This window comes from Sarcophilus harrisii, chromosome 1 (assembly GCF_902635505.1).
Source record: "Sarcophilus harrisii chromosome 1, mSarHar1.11, whole genome shotgun sequence".
NCBI classification, from domain to species: domain Eukaryota; kingdom Metazoa; phylum Chordata; class Mammalia; order Dasyuromorphia; family Dasyuridae; genus Sarcophilus; species Sarcophilus harrisii.
In genome coordinates, this window is record NC_045426.1 from 381,276,875 (window position 1) to 381,294,822 (window position 17,948).

The 17,948-nt window shown below is 37.2% G+C and overlaps 1 long non-coding RNA gene across 1 annotated transcript in view; it reads left to right on the top strand.

Moving 5' to 3' along the window:
- Window positions 1-1,017: 1,017 nt before the first annotated feature.
- Window positions 1,018-17,948, top strand: part of LOC116420530 — a 129,762-nt gene continuing 112,831 nt past the window's right edge. Inside the window, exon 1 of the long non-coding RNA XR_004230873.1 lies at window positions 1,018-1,145. This is a non-coding gene — a long non-coding RNA (uncharacterized LOC116420530). The remainder of the gene's footprint in view (window positions 1,146-17,948) is intronic.

Sequence of the window (17,948 nt, forward strand, 5' to 3'; positions counted from 1 at the left end):
GACTTTTGACTCCTGGGCCCTTTAGCTGGACTCCTAGCATGGTCAGTTCCTTAGCTTGTAAAATCCAAGTCTTTCCCCTCAGTCTAAATCAGTGAATGAACTAAGATTCTGAGCAAACTTATTGTCTTTGCCAAAGTTCAGGCTTCTAGACCTTCTCAGTGTTTTCATGCCCTTTACAAATCTTTGAATAAATAGGCCATTCAGTTTCTGTAGAAGGCCTAGGGAGGAATGGGGGGCTTTGCCCTACACTCTTACACACTATTCCTGAATTGTAATTTTCTGAATAGAGAACATAATTCTTAGCATCTTTCCCCCTTTTGTCACCCTGCTTACTGTAGAATTAGAATTGTATTATTGTAGTATTTAGAATTGTAGAATTTAGTCCTGCACAGGACTAAAGGCTATTTTTTGACAAAGTCGTTGAAGGTAGGAACTATTTCTTTCTTTTTTTTTTTTTTTTGTCACATTATCCTCAGTGCCTAATACAGTGCCTTATATATGGCAATCTCAATAGATTCTATTTGAACTGTATTTTTCTTTGATTCCTGGGTGTTCATGATCAAAGAGTTTTTCACCACTGGCCAGCCCACTTGGGATGCCTCTCCATTCTTAGCTTAAGTTGTCTCTTAGAAAGCTGATGTAATTGGTTGTATAAATGGGATTCAAAGTGAAAGAACTTAATGTACAAGCAAGACTCATGCGATGTGTAGAATCCATGCAATGTTGAGAAGCCTAATTGAAGACCTTGGGAGTATTGAATGGACGCATTTTATGGCAAGACATGGAAAAGAATAACATTTATAAAAAAGACATTATGGGAACATAGTTTTTTGAAATATATAGAATATAATAGAAAGATCTATTGATAACTTTTATTTCCAGAGAATCTTTCTTAAAATGCATCTGTGAGATCTTGAAACTGGGAGATGGGCTCTGAAGAAGTCCTAGAGAATTCTCCTATTAGCATATTCATATACTGAATGGGTTTATCAAACTATCTATTGGTTCTATTGACAGGAGAGGTATCCTGGCTGTGAGAAGATGAACAGGGAAGAAAAATAGACAAAAGAATAAAAGAAATCTTAAGATGAGATGGAGAGAGATTGCCAAATGAAGACAAACTGCTAATAGGAAGAGGCACTATGGTACCTATCTGTCATAATATCTCTTGCATCTTGTTTAATTTGCTAAATTGAGTCCCGATGTAGCTTAAGATTTCCATTTTTGTCAGTGATTCTGTGACATTGGTGCGTGCTGTGAGTACACTTGGTGAGTATCTCACATGATGTGTGAAATGTTGCAAAAGCTGTAACAGCCCTCTTAGACTTATATCCTTCCTTCCTTAAATCTACAGGAAGATAACATATCCCTTTATAATTAATTAAAGCAAAGGAAGGTGATATATATATTTGCCGACTAGCTTGCACCCTGAACTCAAGCCACCAGAGCAGTGAGCCCATTAAGATATTTTTGACACATAGGCAGAAGATTCTCTCTATGCACATGTGCAATTTTCCCACCATGAAGAAATCATTGCTGACTGAGTCCTGAACTCCAGCCTAAGGGTGAGCACAATTATTGTTCAGGATCATAAAAATAGGACAGTCTAAACTCTTCATCCTTTCACCTGGAAAGTTTCCAAGTTCAGTTAAATCCTCTGTATTTATAATTTAACAAGCAACCACATTTCTCCAGTTCTGTGTTTCTATTAAATATATCAAAAATGCAAAGAAAACCATTCTTTGTTATCCTCTCAGAACACTTCTCCCACTCACCTCTTCCCAAACCTCATCAGGTTCCTTATTAGGATTTTGGAGAAAAGCTCCAAAGTCTGGGAAAAATTAAGGACTGTATATCTGAAATGGGCAGACACTGCAACAAAAGAGAAATGGGGGGAATGCTGAGAAATGGGGTTGGTCTCCTGGCCTTCCCTCTAGTTGTTGACATTTTCAGAAGCTACCTTTTTCACCATCTGCCCTCAGCTCACCTTCTTCCCCTGTTCATCCCTGACTGGTTGCCCTAAGTCCCAGTTCCATTTCAGCTCTTGGCAATGGCTTCTGGGGCAGACTGGATTAGCAGAACTGCCAGCATTTGACACCCTCCTCCCAGTTCCATGTTTTAAGGGCCAACTGGGAAAAAGTCCAGCAGCCTTTCTTTCCACTACCACTACCCTTTACCAAAGGAAGAACTGACAGGAAATCTCTCCAAAAGGCGATGAGAGAAGAAATGGAGACTCCCTTTTAGTCCATTCTCAGATTCTGCCTTTACCCCAGTAGTATTCTCTTCTTGGTCTGTTTTCCTCAGTGGGAAACTCCTGGGGAGAGGGAGGAACACCAATTCCAGAACGCATATTACCTTTCAACTCTCTTTCAATTAGCATTATCTTCATTCCTGGGGGACAGGAGAGAAAAATAATAATAATTCAAATAAATAGAAGGCTGTGTATGTACAAGTTATAATTTCTATAACCAAGGCTCTACAATTGTCTCATTGCTTTTTAAAATTACATTTGGTGTCATGTTTCTGTGAAGTGTATTGGGTTCTACATTCTTCCCTTATGAAATGTGAAGGAAATAGTTTACTTTTTGGTTTCATTTTCTCCTATTTATTTTAAGTTTTCAGAAACAACCTTGACTTTTGAATTTTCTAGAGGCTTCCTTCAACTACACTGACACAATGATTGATGTTCTGGTTACCAGATTGAAGACTAGGAGTACAATGTGTTTCTAAAAATATATTATTGACAGACCCTCCAGTACAGTGGGGCCCTTAAGAGGGAAATCCAGAAGCAAGTCCTTATACCCTCTCTAGGATTAGTCTTACTTTATGTAGTTTCTCTGTATAAATTAATTAACTCCATCTTTACCATCTGTGACTATGCTGGTTGCCTAAGGTTAGTTATGTATGAATTTTAAAATTTAATAATAAGTCAATAAATTATAGAAGCATCCTTTGGGTAATAGAAAAAGCAGTAAATTTGCCCAGAACCTGGGTTTGAATCTTGTTTCTGCTAATGACTATTTGTGTAATTACTTCCAGTAATTTAATTAAATAAATCTTTATGAACCATGCAATCACTGTGTAAGTAGCAAGGATTATGCAGATCAAAAAATGAAACAGCCCTGGCCCTCAAAAAGTTTACATTCTAATAGGAGGATTTAATACAAACACAAAGAAGTAAAAACAAAATATATTCAAAATATATTTCAAAATCATTTCAATAGGGAAAGGACATTAATAGTTTGGGATCCAGACTAAGGCCTATAGCACCTAAGGTGCTATAAGAAGCTAGATTTTGACCAGATCTAGAAATTCTAAGAAGTGATTAGTAACAAAAGACTTTTATCTTAAAACTCTTGGACACCACCCCTACTTTATTCTTCTTTCCTACAGCCTTTGATAATAAAGTTAGAATCTCCTTGTCCAAGTCATTCCCTCTTATGTTTCCTAAATTCCATCTCCTCTTGTCTTCTTCAGAAAATTACTCCCTTAGGTTTTTTGATTAGGTAAAAAAGACCATTCTTTGTCTCATTTCTTTACCTAGACAATCACTGAATAGATGTTGCTTCAGTCAAACTGAGATCTATGAAAGACTTAGCTTAAAAAGACCAAGGTCCTCCACTATATCCTGGGCCATCTTTAGTCATCTTGATCTATACCTGCCCATTGGACTTAGATAGCTCTGGAGGAAAAAGTGAGGCTGGTGATTTTGTACAGCCCTCCCTCATTTCTTCTCTTAAATCTGCTCACCTTACTTTGCATCAGTTCATATAAATCTTCCCAGATTTTTCTGAAACTATCTTCTTCCTCATTTTTATAGCATAATAGTACTCCTTTGCAATCATATTATGAAAGTATTTTTTAAAAAAGATTTCATTTCTATTTCAACTTTTCAGGAAGACCTAAAAGACTGTTTCCATCGTGTCATTCCCTGAATCAAAAATATTCAATGTTTTTCTATTACTTAAAATATTTCATTGGATCCACAACCTCACTAATTTTGGCATTCCTCCCAATTGTATAGAGCCCAGACCTATCAGGGTCTTCTCATTCCTCATAATTCTTTTCCCTATAAAAGGTGCTGATTTAACAAATTGAAGACCTAATTCTAGAGCTCTTGACAACAATATGCTTACAAGGGCTTTCCATGTTTTATTCTTTGTTCTCACTACATGACCAGTCAATTTCTTTTTTCCTATTCCTACATTTCTATGATAATATTGTTTTTTATTTCTCCTCTACAATTTTTTTTTTTTTGGCTGAGGCAATTGGGGTTAAGAGACTTGCCCAGGGTCACACAGCCAGAAAGTGTTAAGTGTGTGAGATCAGATTTGAACTCAGGTTCTCTTGACTTCAGGGCTGGTGCTCTTTCCACTGTGTCATATAGCTATCCACCTCTATAATTCTTTATTGGCATATGGTGCAGCCTGTTCATGTCTACCATGTTTCTCTCCATGGCTCTGTGAAAAATTTGCAACTTTATTTCTATAGATATTGTGATATTCCATGCTTAGTTTATCTAAATAGCATTTCCATAGGAATATTAGTATTAAAAGGGGAAGGAGAAATATTTCAGATCATTAAAAGCACTGTATATTCTTTCCTAAATGCAATCTAGTCCAAATTCCTTCTCCAATTCAATTGTGGGTTTAATTAATTGTCCATATGTATTTCCTTTCCAAGATGTATGTGCTGCTGGAGCAGCTCAACGGGCTGTCCATCCAATTACGTATCGGTCAGGGCAATAGGACATTTGGACAATTAGGTCAGGTTCCTTGGAGTGTTTATGGACCTTATTCAGGAGACTTTGAAGTTTTCCAGGGCGCGGTCTAGTTCGTACAATGTCACTTGTCAGTAGGAAGCCTCATTCTGTAAGGGAGTGCTTACCATTGAGGCTCTCCATTTTTTACTTTGCATTGGACACTGTGCCTGCTAAGGGCAAGCACCATTGGTGAGCACCTTTGCTGTTGTTCAGGTAGTTTGTGTCTGACTCTTTGTGACCCCTTTGGGGGTTTTCTTGCTGCCATTTCCTTTTCCAGCTCCTTTTACAGATAAAGAAACTGAGACAAATAGAATTAAGTGTCTTGCCTGGGGTCACGCAGCTAGGACTCGGGGTCTGGCGGTCTATCTCTTAGGCTACCTAGCTGTCCGGGGACACCTCCCTCCCTTTGTATTTCACCTATTTTGTGCAGGACTAGGTACCCAGGCACTGCCCTGGCACCCAATGAAGGGAATTTTGTTCTAATATTGAACATGTTTCTCTATAAAGGGTGGAAACGTTCCCCAAAAAGGAACATGCTGTTTCTGGTCTGGCAACCTGAAAGCTTCCTGCAAAGGGCTTACTAGGGGAGGAAAGGAGAGGTCCAGGGCAGAGGCAGCCTGCTGCTAGGGAGCCCTTGTAATGGGTCCCCCAAAACCAAAGGAATATTTTTGAATTATGTCACTTATGCTAATAGGCCATGTATAGATAATGAGATAAAGGAAGGCATCTTGGAATACTCCAAGAAGCTGCAAGAATGGTGGTGCTCCTCACAGAGCTTTGAGAGTGAAAACTTGGCTTCCATCTCTGTTCTCTTATTTACGCTTTTCATTTTCTGTTTTGCTCAAGGGCTGGGCCACTTGGGAAGGTGCCCATTGTAAGATGGGCACTTGTGAGACAAAGAACAAGGTGTCCCTGCTGAGTTGCTATATAATTTTCTACCACTTCTCTGTGGCGTGGCAGGGGAAAGAGAAGGATTTGTCTATTTTTACTGAAGAACATGAGAGAACAAGCTGAAGTTTCAAGCCTTTTTTGTTGTTGTTGGTTTTTTTTTTTTTTTTTTTTTTGAGAAGACCTAACCACAAAATAGTGTAACATCAGACTAAAAATTAAGGGGAAATTAAGCAACAAACTGCTATGTAAGTCAAACATGAAAGGTTTGTGTTATTGTGACGTTCAAAAAAAATATTGAAGAAATCTATTTAAATGCTAATGTACCATAAAACTGGACAATGGCAATAAATCTTTGAAATGTCACTGCACTTTCCTTTCTTGGGCTCAAGCTGTAATAGCTAGCTTATTGTTTTCCCCCACTCTAGGTGGGTACTCATGGACAGCTTCATTTAAACCTGGATATGCTGAAGAACGGTGGTCTTGTCAGTGTGGGCACCCCCTCCAACCTATATAAAGCATGGCCTCCTCAGCCTGGGTGGTTCACAATCATGTTTTCTCATAAATCTTCCACAGAGAACCTACCTATGCATCTGTCATTGTAATAATGGAATCTCACTGCATCCCTGAATTGGTATTAGATTTTAGATTTGCTTTTTTTTTATGAGATCTGTGGTTTTATTAATGTAGGGATCTCCCACTGAGGAAACTCCCGCTATCAATGCTCTGCAATTTTTAGTCTTCCCCCTTCCTCATTTAACAGTATTTTTTTTCTCACTTACAAGTAAAGATAGTTTTTTTAATTATGACTTTTTATTTTCACAATATATACATGAATAATTTTTAACATTCATCCCTATAAAACCCTGTGTTCTAATTTTTTCCCTCTCTTTCCACCCCCTCCCCCAGTTGGCAAGTGATTCAATATATGTTAAACATGTGCAATTCCTCTATACATATTTCCACAATTATCTTGCTACACAAGGAAAATCAGATCAAAAAGGGAAAAAAAATGAGAAAGAAAACAAAATACAAGCAAACAACAACAAAAAGAGTGAAAATTCTATGTTATGGTCTACACTCAGATCTCACAGTCCTCTCTCTGGGTATAGATGGCTCTCTTCAAAACAAGATTATTTCAATTGATCTGAATCACCTCATTGCTGAAAAGAGCCACATTCATCAGACTTGATCATCACATAATTTTGTTGCTGTGTACAATATTCTTTTGATTCTACTCACTTCACTCAGCATCAGTTCATGTAAGTCTCTCCAGGCCTTTCTAAAATCATTCTGCTGATTGTTTCTTATGGAACAATAATATTCCATAACATTCATATACCACAATTTATTCAGCCATTCTCCAGCTGATGGGCATCCACTCAGTTTCCTGTTTCTTGCCACTACAAAAAGGGCTGCCACAAACAATTTTGCACATGTGGGTCCCTTTCTCTCTTTTATGATCTCTTTAGGATACAAACTCAGTAGAAACATGGCTGGATAAAGGTTAAAGATAGTTTTCAACTTTCATTTTCATAAGATTTTGAGTTCCAAATTTTCCTTCTTCCCATTCTTACCTCCTCTTCCCCCAATACAGCAAGCAATCTGATATAGATTATACATGTTCCATCATGTTAAACATATTTCCATAGTGGTCATGCTGTGAAAGAAGAATCAGAACAAAAGGGAAAGAAAAAACCTAAATAAATAAACTGAAAATTATATGCTTTGATCTGCATTCAGACTCCACAGTTCTTTCTCTGGATGCGGATAACATTTTCCATCACAAGTATACAAATTATCTCTTAAAGAGCTGCCTAGGAGTATGAAGAGGTTAAATGATGTGCTTTAGGTCCTGCAACCAAAACATATCAGAAGTGGGTCCTCCCTCTCTATTATTCTCTATCTATTAGTCTACACTGTTGCTCACATGCTTTTATCATGGAATTATGAATACTCAGGAATACTTTTTGGAGTAAATTTAATCATGCACCCTTGTATCCTATAATTAAGGGGACACATTTAGAGGAATTCAGGTTTGTTGTCAAATCTAAATAATTGAGTTTCACCATCCTTATAAGGGAATATGTATAGCAATTGTGGGAGAAAAGACCCCTGGAGAGCTCAAGAGCTCACCTTGAGTCAAGGGGAAAAAAAACAAAAACAAAACAAGATGGACCTGTTCTGATTTATTGTAGCAGAAAAAATCTGAAAGAGAGTTAAGAGATCTGGATTCTTCACAGATCAGCATTGTGATCAATTCCAGAAGTCGCCAAGAAAGTTCCTTAAATAGTTGATCTCTGGAAAAGCAGTATAACCTTAGAATTGTCATTGTTCTGTAACAATAACTGAGAGAATTTTTTAAAAATGACAATCACATTTCTAGTACTTTAAGGTTTTCAAAGCACTTTCCACATAATAATCTCATTTTATCTGATTGGATTATGACAACAACCCTATGAGGTTACTATTATCTATTTTTATTCTCATTTTACAGCTAGGAAAATTGGGCCTGAGAGAGCTTACAAGACTTGGTAGGGTCACAGAGCTAATAAGGAGGTTTGAACTCAGGTTCTGCCTGACTCTAAATCCATGATTATATTCAGTACACAAGAGTGAAAACATGATTTGAGTCTTCAAATACTGCCTTTTTTATTACTACCAGTAGTGTTTTTCAGTTGTGTCTGACCCTTCATAACCTGATTTGGGATTTTCTTGGTAAAGATACTAGAATAGTTTGCCATTTCCTTTTTCAGCTCATTTTACAGATGAGGAAACTGAGGCAAATAGGATTAAATGACTTGTCCAGGGTCACACTGATAATGTCTAAGGTCATATTTGAATTCAGGGAGATGAATTTTCTTGACTACAAACCTGGCACTCCTTATACAAATAATGTACCATCTTGCTGCCTTTGACCTTGGGCATGTTATTTAACCTCTCTTGGCTTTAGTTTCCAAATCTTCTAAACAAAGGGGAAGGACTGGATGGTCTCTGAAGTCCTTTCCAACTTTGGGTCCTATTTTATGCATTGTCTTCCCTCATTAGAAATTGTTTCTTTTTTTTTCTATCTTTTGCTTGTATGTTTCCAGTGCTTAGTGTACAGCCTGGCATATAATAATTACTTAATCAATACTTGTTGACTGATTCTAACCAGTATCTCTTGGACATTATAACTAGTTTGGGGTTAAAGAAGGCATTCATGTCCATAGTGATCACCCCTGCCTCTCTCCCACACCCAACAGCAGGAATTATATTGTTTTCCAATCTCTGCTTATTTAACTGTGCATAAGTTCACATAAGTATTTCTGTGCTTCTCTGTATTCTTTGCATTTGCTGTTTCTTACACATAGCTATATTCCACTCATAAACCTCAATAGGCTTAATTATTCCCTGATTAGTGAATATTTACTTTATTTCCAATACTTTTGCTACAACAACAACAAAACTGCCGATATACTTAGTTTGAGTATATATATATATATATATATATATATATATATATATATGTGCATATATATATATATGTATTTCTTTTTATTATTGATCACATTGACTTTAGAGTACTCCCAGTACGTTTGCTTCTCTTCATTTTCTATTGAACAGAAGTGGAGAACATCATGAAATCATTGATTTGGTCCACTGCAAATTTATGTTACATAATCTCAAATTGGAACTCAGATTGCAGCAAGGTAATCTTTTATGCTTCTCTATTCCATTCACCTTTCTTACTTATCACAATTCCAAATTTGTATGTTCTTCCTCCACTTTCATAACACATCCTTCTCCCATGCTCTCAAGCAAGGGTCTTACATCATATTTTATAGGGGAAAAGAGTCAATCACCTCTACCCTTACCTTGTCACCCTTACCTTGAAGGAAGAGGTGACCTCTTTCCTTGACAAGGTAAGAATGTATGCACTCTTGATCTGTCCCTCTTCTGCTCTCTCTAGTGGATGCTTCCCAATGTAATTCCCACTTTCTTTACAATTCAGTCTGTCCCTATGTACGAGCTCCTTCCTAGACAGGCATCTGGCTCAAACCTTTCTACATCTCTGCCATCCTTAAAAACTCTCACTGGTTCCAACCATCCTTTCAGTTATCATTCCAAATCTTTCCTCCTCTTCTCTACTAAACTCCTTCATAAAGTTGTTTAGACCAGATGCTTCCAATTCCTTTCCTCTAATTCTTTTCTAAACCTCCTCAGTCTAGCTTCTGATCCCACCATTCAACTGAAATAACTCTCTCTAAAGTTAAAAATGATTTTTGAATGGTCAGATCTAAAAAGCTTTTCTCAGTCCTCATCCTTCTTGACCTTTCTGCTATTTTTGATGTTGACATTATTACTCTTTGCCTGGTTTTTCACCATCTCCAGGTTTTCAGGACATTGCTCTTTCCTAATTTTCTTTCTACCCATTTGATTACTTTCTCATTTTCTTTTGGGGGATTTTCATCCAGGTCACGACTATTAATTGTGGATTTTCTCTAGGGATCTAATCTGAACCTGTCCTGAGAAGAAGGACTCTTCTCTTCCCCTACAATATCTTCTTTTTTTTTTCTTTTTTGTGAGGCAATCAGGGTTAAATGACTTGCCTAGAGTCACACAGTTAGTTATGTGTCAGGTATCTGAGTCTAGATTTGTACTCAGTGCTCTATCTACTGCACCACCTCCCTTAGTGATTCCAACAGCTCAAGTGAGTACAGTCATTCCCTCTCTGCAGATGATTGCCAATCTTAAACCTCCTGAGTTCCCACCTTATAACAACTATCTTTTGGATGACTCAAATTGGATGTCTTATAGACATTTCAAACTCAACATGTCTAAAATGAAACTCTTTACCCTCCCCTCAAATTCTCCCTACTTCCAATTTACCTACTACTATTGAAAGCACAATTGTCCTCTTAGTTACCCAAACTCATCACTTGGGTGTTACCTTGACTCCTCATTCTCATTGTCAGTCAGTCAATAAGTATTTATTTCATGCTCTATGCTAATTGCTGATATAAAGAGAAGCAAAAGACAGCATTTCCTCTGTAGGAACGATTGAGAGGATGGTGGTATCCTTGACAGCAATAAGGAAATTAGGTAGAGAAGAGTGTTTTATGGGAAAGATAATGAGGTCGGTTTGGGACATGTTGAATTTAACCTAATATTTGTGATAGCTAATGAGCAATTGGAGATAGAAGTTTGGAGATTTGGAGAGAAATTAGGGCTGGATAAGTAGATCATCAGGATAATGATTATAATTGAAGTCATGGTAGCTGATGAAATCACCAAATAAAATAGTATAAAGGGAGAAGTATGAGGAGAGATTCCCACCCACAGTTAATGGATGTAAAGATCCAGCAACCAATCAATCAACAAACTTTTATTAATTCCCATTATTTTCCGGGCACTGTATTGTATTGGGGATACAAAAAGAAGCAAAAAGCAGCTCTTAAAGAGTTTATCTTCTATTGAAGGAGACCAAGGGCCAATAATTATGTGTCCTGAAGGCATTTCATATTTCCTGATACCACTATACCCTCTAAGCTAGCCTTCCTTTCACATTGTATATATTGTATATATGCGTAATTATTTATTCATTGCTTCCTCCAGTAGAAGGTGAGCTCTTTGGAGATTGAGACTTTTTTTTTTTAAATCTTCAGAATTTAGCACAGCTTCTTGCTTGTGGCTGGCACTTAACAGATGCTTATTTAACAACTAACTTTCACTGATTTCCTTGTAGTATTGGTTTTCTTTGTCACAAGATAGAAGAGATATTTCTAAGAGTTTTTTTCTTTGAAGAAACATCTCCTAATAGCATGGTGGCTGTACAGGAATAAAACTGCTCTATAATTACAAGCTACTGAAGTTGAATTTTTTTTCACATTGATTTCATTACGTGATTACCTTGATCACACAGCTATTAAGGTGAAAGAACTTGGATTTCAACCTATGACTTGTAACTCCAAATCTGTTTGGAGAAGAGGGCCTAAGATTAGGCTTTGATAGGGACATAGGAACTGGGGGAGGGAGTTAAAATCATTTAAGCATTTATGTAGCTTTTCTTATTTATGACCTGTGTATGCAGTCACAACTAAAAATCTGAACCCTTTTGTGGCTGAGGTTTATATTGGAATAAAGAAAAGTTCCATTGGGGTGCTTTAAACATTTCTTCAGATGGCACTTTCTCCCTTCTTTGAAGAGAACTTCACTTGGACTTCCCAGGAAGAACTAATATTGGCCCCCAATGTATTTGTGGACTCTGGGGAATTCCTTAGAGCAGATGGCATGCAACTCTCATACATATACAGAAATAACTCCCTCTCCTATCTTCCCTAATCTTTATTTCTCCAACTTGCCATATAGGCAATATTATTACTGGGACTGAGGAGTTTTGCTAATATTCTATTGGTGATTATGAACTTATGATAATGTTTATGTTATATATAGTCTGTCGAGTAGCCCTGCTGGTGGTCTTAGAGAGAAAATATCTCAGAGTTCATGTGGAAGGATGTGTTGCTTTTCATAGACTGAAAAGTAAATTATGCTTCTTCATGGGGATGGGACAGCCAGACTCATTTTTCTCTCTACATTCCTGGCAGTAAAAACCCCTAGATTTTTCTTTGAAGTAACTTTGATCGTTTATTGTATTTTACCATGGTGCTAATAATATGGGTAAGAGTTTCTGAGGATGTTTTTAATCTCTGAAACATAACAACTTGCTGCAACTTTACTGATACAGTCAACCCAGAACGATATCATGGGCTATGACATCAAGGGCAGAACACATACCAGATTTGATCACAGATGGGGTAGGGTTGGGATTTGAACCCAGTTTCTCTCTCTCTCTCTCTTTTTTTTTAATTAAAACTTTTTATTTTCAAAACATGTGCTTGGATAATTTTTCACCATTAACCCTTGTAAAACCTTGTGATCCAATTTCCCCCCTCTTTCCCTAACCCTGTTCCCTAAATGGCAAGAAGTCCAATATATGTTAAACATGGTAAAAATATATGTTAAATCCAATATATGAGTACATATTTGTACAATTATCTTGCTGCACAAGAAAAATCAAATCAAAAAGGAAAAAAATGAGAAAGAAAATAAAATGCAAGCAAACAACAGAGTGAAAATACTGTGTTGTCATCCAGACTCAGTTCCCGCAATCCTCTCTCTAGGTGTAGATGGCTCTCTTTATCACAAGATCATTAGAACTGGCCTGGATCATCTCATTGTTGAAGAGAGCCCCGCCCATCAGGATTGATTATCATATAGTGTAATGGGCCAGAATTCTGGAGAAATGTACTTGAAACAAGAATTCTTACAGTAAGGTGTTAACTCGGTGGAATTGATAAGATAATGGTTATCTAGTTTAGCATGTGATTTCTCTAGTTCAGTATGATTGATTTAATCATACAACAAATAATAGTTCCCTAGTGATATAATGATTGGTTTATATTCAGCATACTGTAATGATGTAATTATAACAGAGTATATAAACTGAAAACAAAATCAGCTACAGAGATTCCATCTTGGACCAGCCTCTGGTGGCTCTCCTGTCTCCTGCATTTCCTCCATTGAAACCAAGACCCATTCTGGAGGATCTCCAGAAAGCTAGCCAGTCCCAGGTGAAAGAGACAGACTGTGAAGGAGATAATAAACACTTTGGACTTTATTCCTGACCATTTTTGTGGTGATTATTCTGCTGAAAACAAGGCTGGTTTCGAGACCTCCAGAAAGCTAACCAGAACATTACATTTTGGCGTCTAAAGATGGACTAAAGGTTTACATTTTACTGACAAGATTGTGAGTTCAGTGGAGAAGTCCCCCTGGAAATAAGGTGAGTACAAAAATAGATAAGCAGGAAACTTGTTAAGGGCTAAACTATAGTGTTTCAGCTAAAATGGGACAAATGCTTAGAAAAGAGCCTTCCCTACCCCAAGGAAAGTGTATAGAAAGCATAGTTAAGCTAATAAAAAAAACAAGGTTTGATTGCAACTTGGGAGCAGATTGGTGGACTTTTAGAAAGTAGAATGCAAAATCCCTTGATTCTCCAAGGAAGAAGAATTGGAGGCAAATAAATAGAAATTAGTAAGAGAGCAACTAAGTGAATATTACAATGATAATAGTCCTGATTCAATTCCTAAAAAAACATTCTATATATATAACTTAATACAATTGGCTTTAGGGAATTACCTAAGTTATAGAATAAGGAAAAAGAAGAAAGAACAGGAGGGGGAAGGTGTGGTGTTTTCTTCTTTAAAATATAATGGTTTTCTGGGGGAGCAGATTTCTTGGGGAGGTTTTCTGGAGGCAGCCTTAGTTTCGGTTCAAATCAATAATCACTCCAAAATGCAGCCGGGTACTAAAAGTTCAGATCTTTAATTGTGTCCTTTAATATAGCCCGGTTAGTTTTCTTTGAGGCCTCTCTCCCTCTTTGGTTCCAAGAGCTCTTGCTGCTAATCTTTTGCCTCTGCCAGTTTCGGCTTCTCTTCTTCCAAATGTCTCCAGCCAGCACCAAGGTGAAAGTTGGAATGAATCTGACTTGCCTCCGAGAGAGGGCTTCTGGCTCTCAATCTCCTAGAGTGCTCTGTGTCTGTCCCAGAGTGCTCCTCTCCGACTCTTGGCAATGTTCCGAACTAAGTAACTTGAAGCTCTAAGAGCTTCTTATATGTGATCTCTTAAAGATTGACTGAGGGAGGGATTAAGGGAGGTGTGAATTCACAAAGTTACAAAGTTAACTTTGTGAATCTCCCATACTTGTGAACTCCAATGAGTACTTAAATAAATTAGTGAGCTAGAGGATTTGCTAAGTACCCTGCTAAATTAGGCGACTGACTTATCACTTTGTAAGGATTTGCTCTAAGGTGTGAACCAATAAGCATTGTATCAATTCCATTGAGTTAACACTAGTATTCTAACAGGAAGGTATTGACAAAACAGCTGAAAAGCATGAAGAATTAGACAAGAAAGTAGTTAAGTACAATGCTGAAATGAAGGCTGGTCCCAAGACCTCCAGAAAGCCAACCAGAACATTACAATATAGTCGTTTTGTTGCCATGTACAATGATCTTCTGACTCTGCTCATTTCACTCAGCACCAGATCACGTATGTCTCTCCAGGTTTCTCTGAAATCATCCTGCTGATCGTTTCTTAGAGAACAATAATATTCCATAACATTCATACACCATAACTTATTTAGCCATTCTCCAATTGATGGGCATCCTCTCAGTTTCCAGTTTCTTGCCACTACAAAAAGGGCTATTACAAATATTTTTGCACATGTGAGTCTCATTCTCTCCTTTAAGATCTCTTTGTGAATCCAGATTCTCTAACTGTAAATCTGTTAGTGTTGCCCCTGCTTCCCTTAATCTAGGGATTCTGGATTTCCTCTTTTGCACCTTGACCTTCTATCTTCCCTCTTTCTGTTCTTCAATTATATTCTTTATTCTCAATGAATTCTCTACCCATTTACTACCTACTTGTTTCCCAGTTCAAGCCAGATTAATTTTACCCCGATAGAAATATTGTCTTTTTAGTTAACCAAATTCAAGTTTACTCAAAATCCTTTGTCCTTCTGCCCTCTAGCCACTCAATACTCACCAAATCCCAACTATGGAGTGCACACCTTCCACCAAAGCCTCCTCTCTTCCTCACTGTTGGATGGTGCTAGAGGAAATCCTATAACCACACTGATTAGTGCCACCAAAAATAATCTCAACTGGTCCTTCATTGCCACATGGAAATCTTTCTACTCTTCTGTGATCAATGCTATCATTCTTCTTTCAGTGTTTACTCTTTCTTCTCTCTTCAAGCCACCTAATCATTTCACTTTCTTCCCTCTCATAGCCAAACTTTTAGAAAAAATCAGCTACATTCATCACTTCCATTTTCATACCCTTCATTCACTTTTCAATCTCTCTCAGTCCATCTTTTAACCCCACCATTGAATGGAAACTACCCTTACCAAGATTACCAATATTTTCTTAATTGCTAAATCCAAAGGTCTTTTCTCAGCCTTCATTCATCTTCACTTCTAGTCCTCTGGCATTTTACACACTTCCTTTCTCATCAACTTGTATGGGTTAAATTATCATCCTTAAGTAGATGACTCTCATATATATTTAGACCCTATCTCTCTCTGTAATCCCAGTACTGAAACGTCAACTGTCTGCAAGACATCTCTAACTGGATGTCTCATAGACATTTTAAATTTGGCATCTTAAAAATGGAACCCATTTAATTCCTCTCAAAACTCATTCTTCTTCCTAATTCTGTTTCTGTTGAGGCCCTCCAGTTACCTGCATTTGTTATCCCAGTGTCATTCTTGACTTTTACCTCTGCCTGGTCTCATGAATATAATTGATTGCCATTTCATTTATTCTGTCTCCATAATATATTTTATCTGTCCCCTTTTGTTTTTTTGTGGGGCAGCTAGGTGGTACAGTAGGTAGAGTGCTGGGCTTGGAATCAGGAAGACTTTTTTCCCTAGGTTAAAATCTGGCCTCAGTCACTTACTAGCTGTGTGACCCTGAACAAGTCACTATACCCTGTTTGCCTCAGTTTCCTCATCTGTAAAATGATCTGTAAAAGGAAATGACAGATCACTGCAGTATCTTTGCCAAGAAAACCCCAAATGGGTTCAATGAAGAGTTGGCCATGACTGAACAACAAGCCCTTCTTTTTATTCATATAGTCACCACTGTAGAGCTTGGACTTCTATGTATTAGACTACTACAACGGTAGTAATTGACTTTTTTGGTTCTAAACTTTCCTTTCTTCAATCTATCGCTTACTAAGGCACCAAATCAATACTCCCAAATCTTACGTCTGACCATGTCACTTCCTTTTAAAAAAAAAATTTCAATGGCTACCTATTGTTCTTAGAATTTAATATAAATTTCCCTGTTTGGCATTTAAAACTCTTCATAATTTGATTGCTCTCTATCTATTCAGACCTACTTCATATTATTCCACCTTAAATACTTTATATTTCAACCAACCAGTGTATCTAATGTTCTTCATACATGACCCATTCCATATTCCATTTCTTATGCCTGAAATCTCCTTTATCTTTACTTCTGGTTCTTGGAACTCCTTAGGTACATTCAAGTACCATCTTCTCTATAAAGCTTTTCCTAATTCCCAAAGATATTATCTCTACATCATCTCAAGTTCCTGTACTACCAATGCTCCTCTACTGAGGTTATATTTACTTATCTGTGGACATATTTTTTCTCTCAAGCTGAAAGCAGATTTCTCAAGGACAGAAAGTGTTTTCATTATTTGTTTCAGCATCTCCAGCATCTACACAATTCTTAACTCATTTATATACCTGTAATGCATGAAAATAGTCAAGGAAAAAAATCCACAAAACGGCCATGTCCAAAAATATATTACTTTCTGTACCTTGAGTTCATCACCTCACTGTTAGGAGGTGGGTGAGAAAGCATGCTTCATCATCAGTCCATTGGAGACAAGGTTGGCCATTGCATTGATTAGAGTTCTTAAATTTTTCAAGGTTGTTTTTCTTTACAATGTTGTTATTATAAACACTTTTTTCTCATTTCACTCAGCTTCAATATTTGCTATCCAGATTCCCTGAAATCATCTTTTTGTCATTTCTTATGGTGTAATAATATTTCATTACCTTGATATAGCACAATTTGTTCAGCTATTCCTCAGGCAATAGGAAGCCCTTTTAGATTATAGTTTTTTGCCTGCTTCTTTTTTCCCCTTTTTAATTCCTTTTCAGGATCAAAAAGTTTGTTTTGATTGAAACCATTCCTCCCATGGTATAAACCTTTTTTTTTTAACCTGTCCCTTGTTTCCCCACTTATTTCCCTTATTCAACAATTTGACATATTTCTATACAAGATATGTGTGTGTACATATATTCATCTGCTTCTGTTGCTTTCATATGAGTAAGTTTTATTAGATTTCCACTCACCCTGCTCCTTTCTCCATGTTTGTATACTCTCCACATATCCCAGTTAGAAGAAAATAGAAAATTCCCCCCCCCCCCCTTCTTCCTCCCCTCTGTACCAGTACATTCCTTTTTCCCTCTCTTCTCTTTCCCCTATGCAAATCTTCAGCATAGAATTACTCTACCCTGGGTTCTCTATTTTTATTCTTAGAAGACCATTCTGAAAGCATACTTGTTTCTGTTCTCCATATAAAAATGTTAGCATAGTCCCATCCAATTGCTCAAACACATTTACCTTACTATTCCTCTGGCACAATAGATCAGAAGACCAATCTGGAGTCAGAAAGACTGAGTTAAAATCTGGCCTTAGACCATACTAGCTGTGTG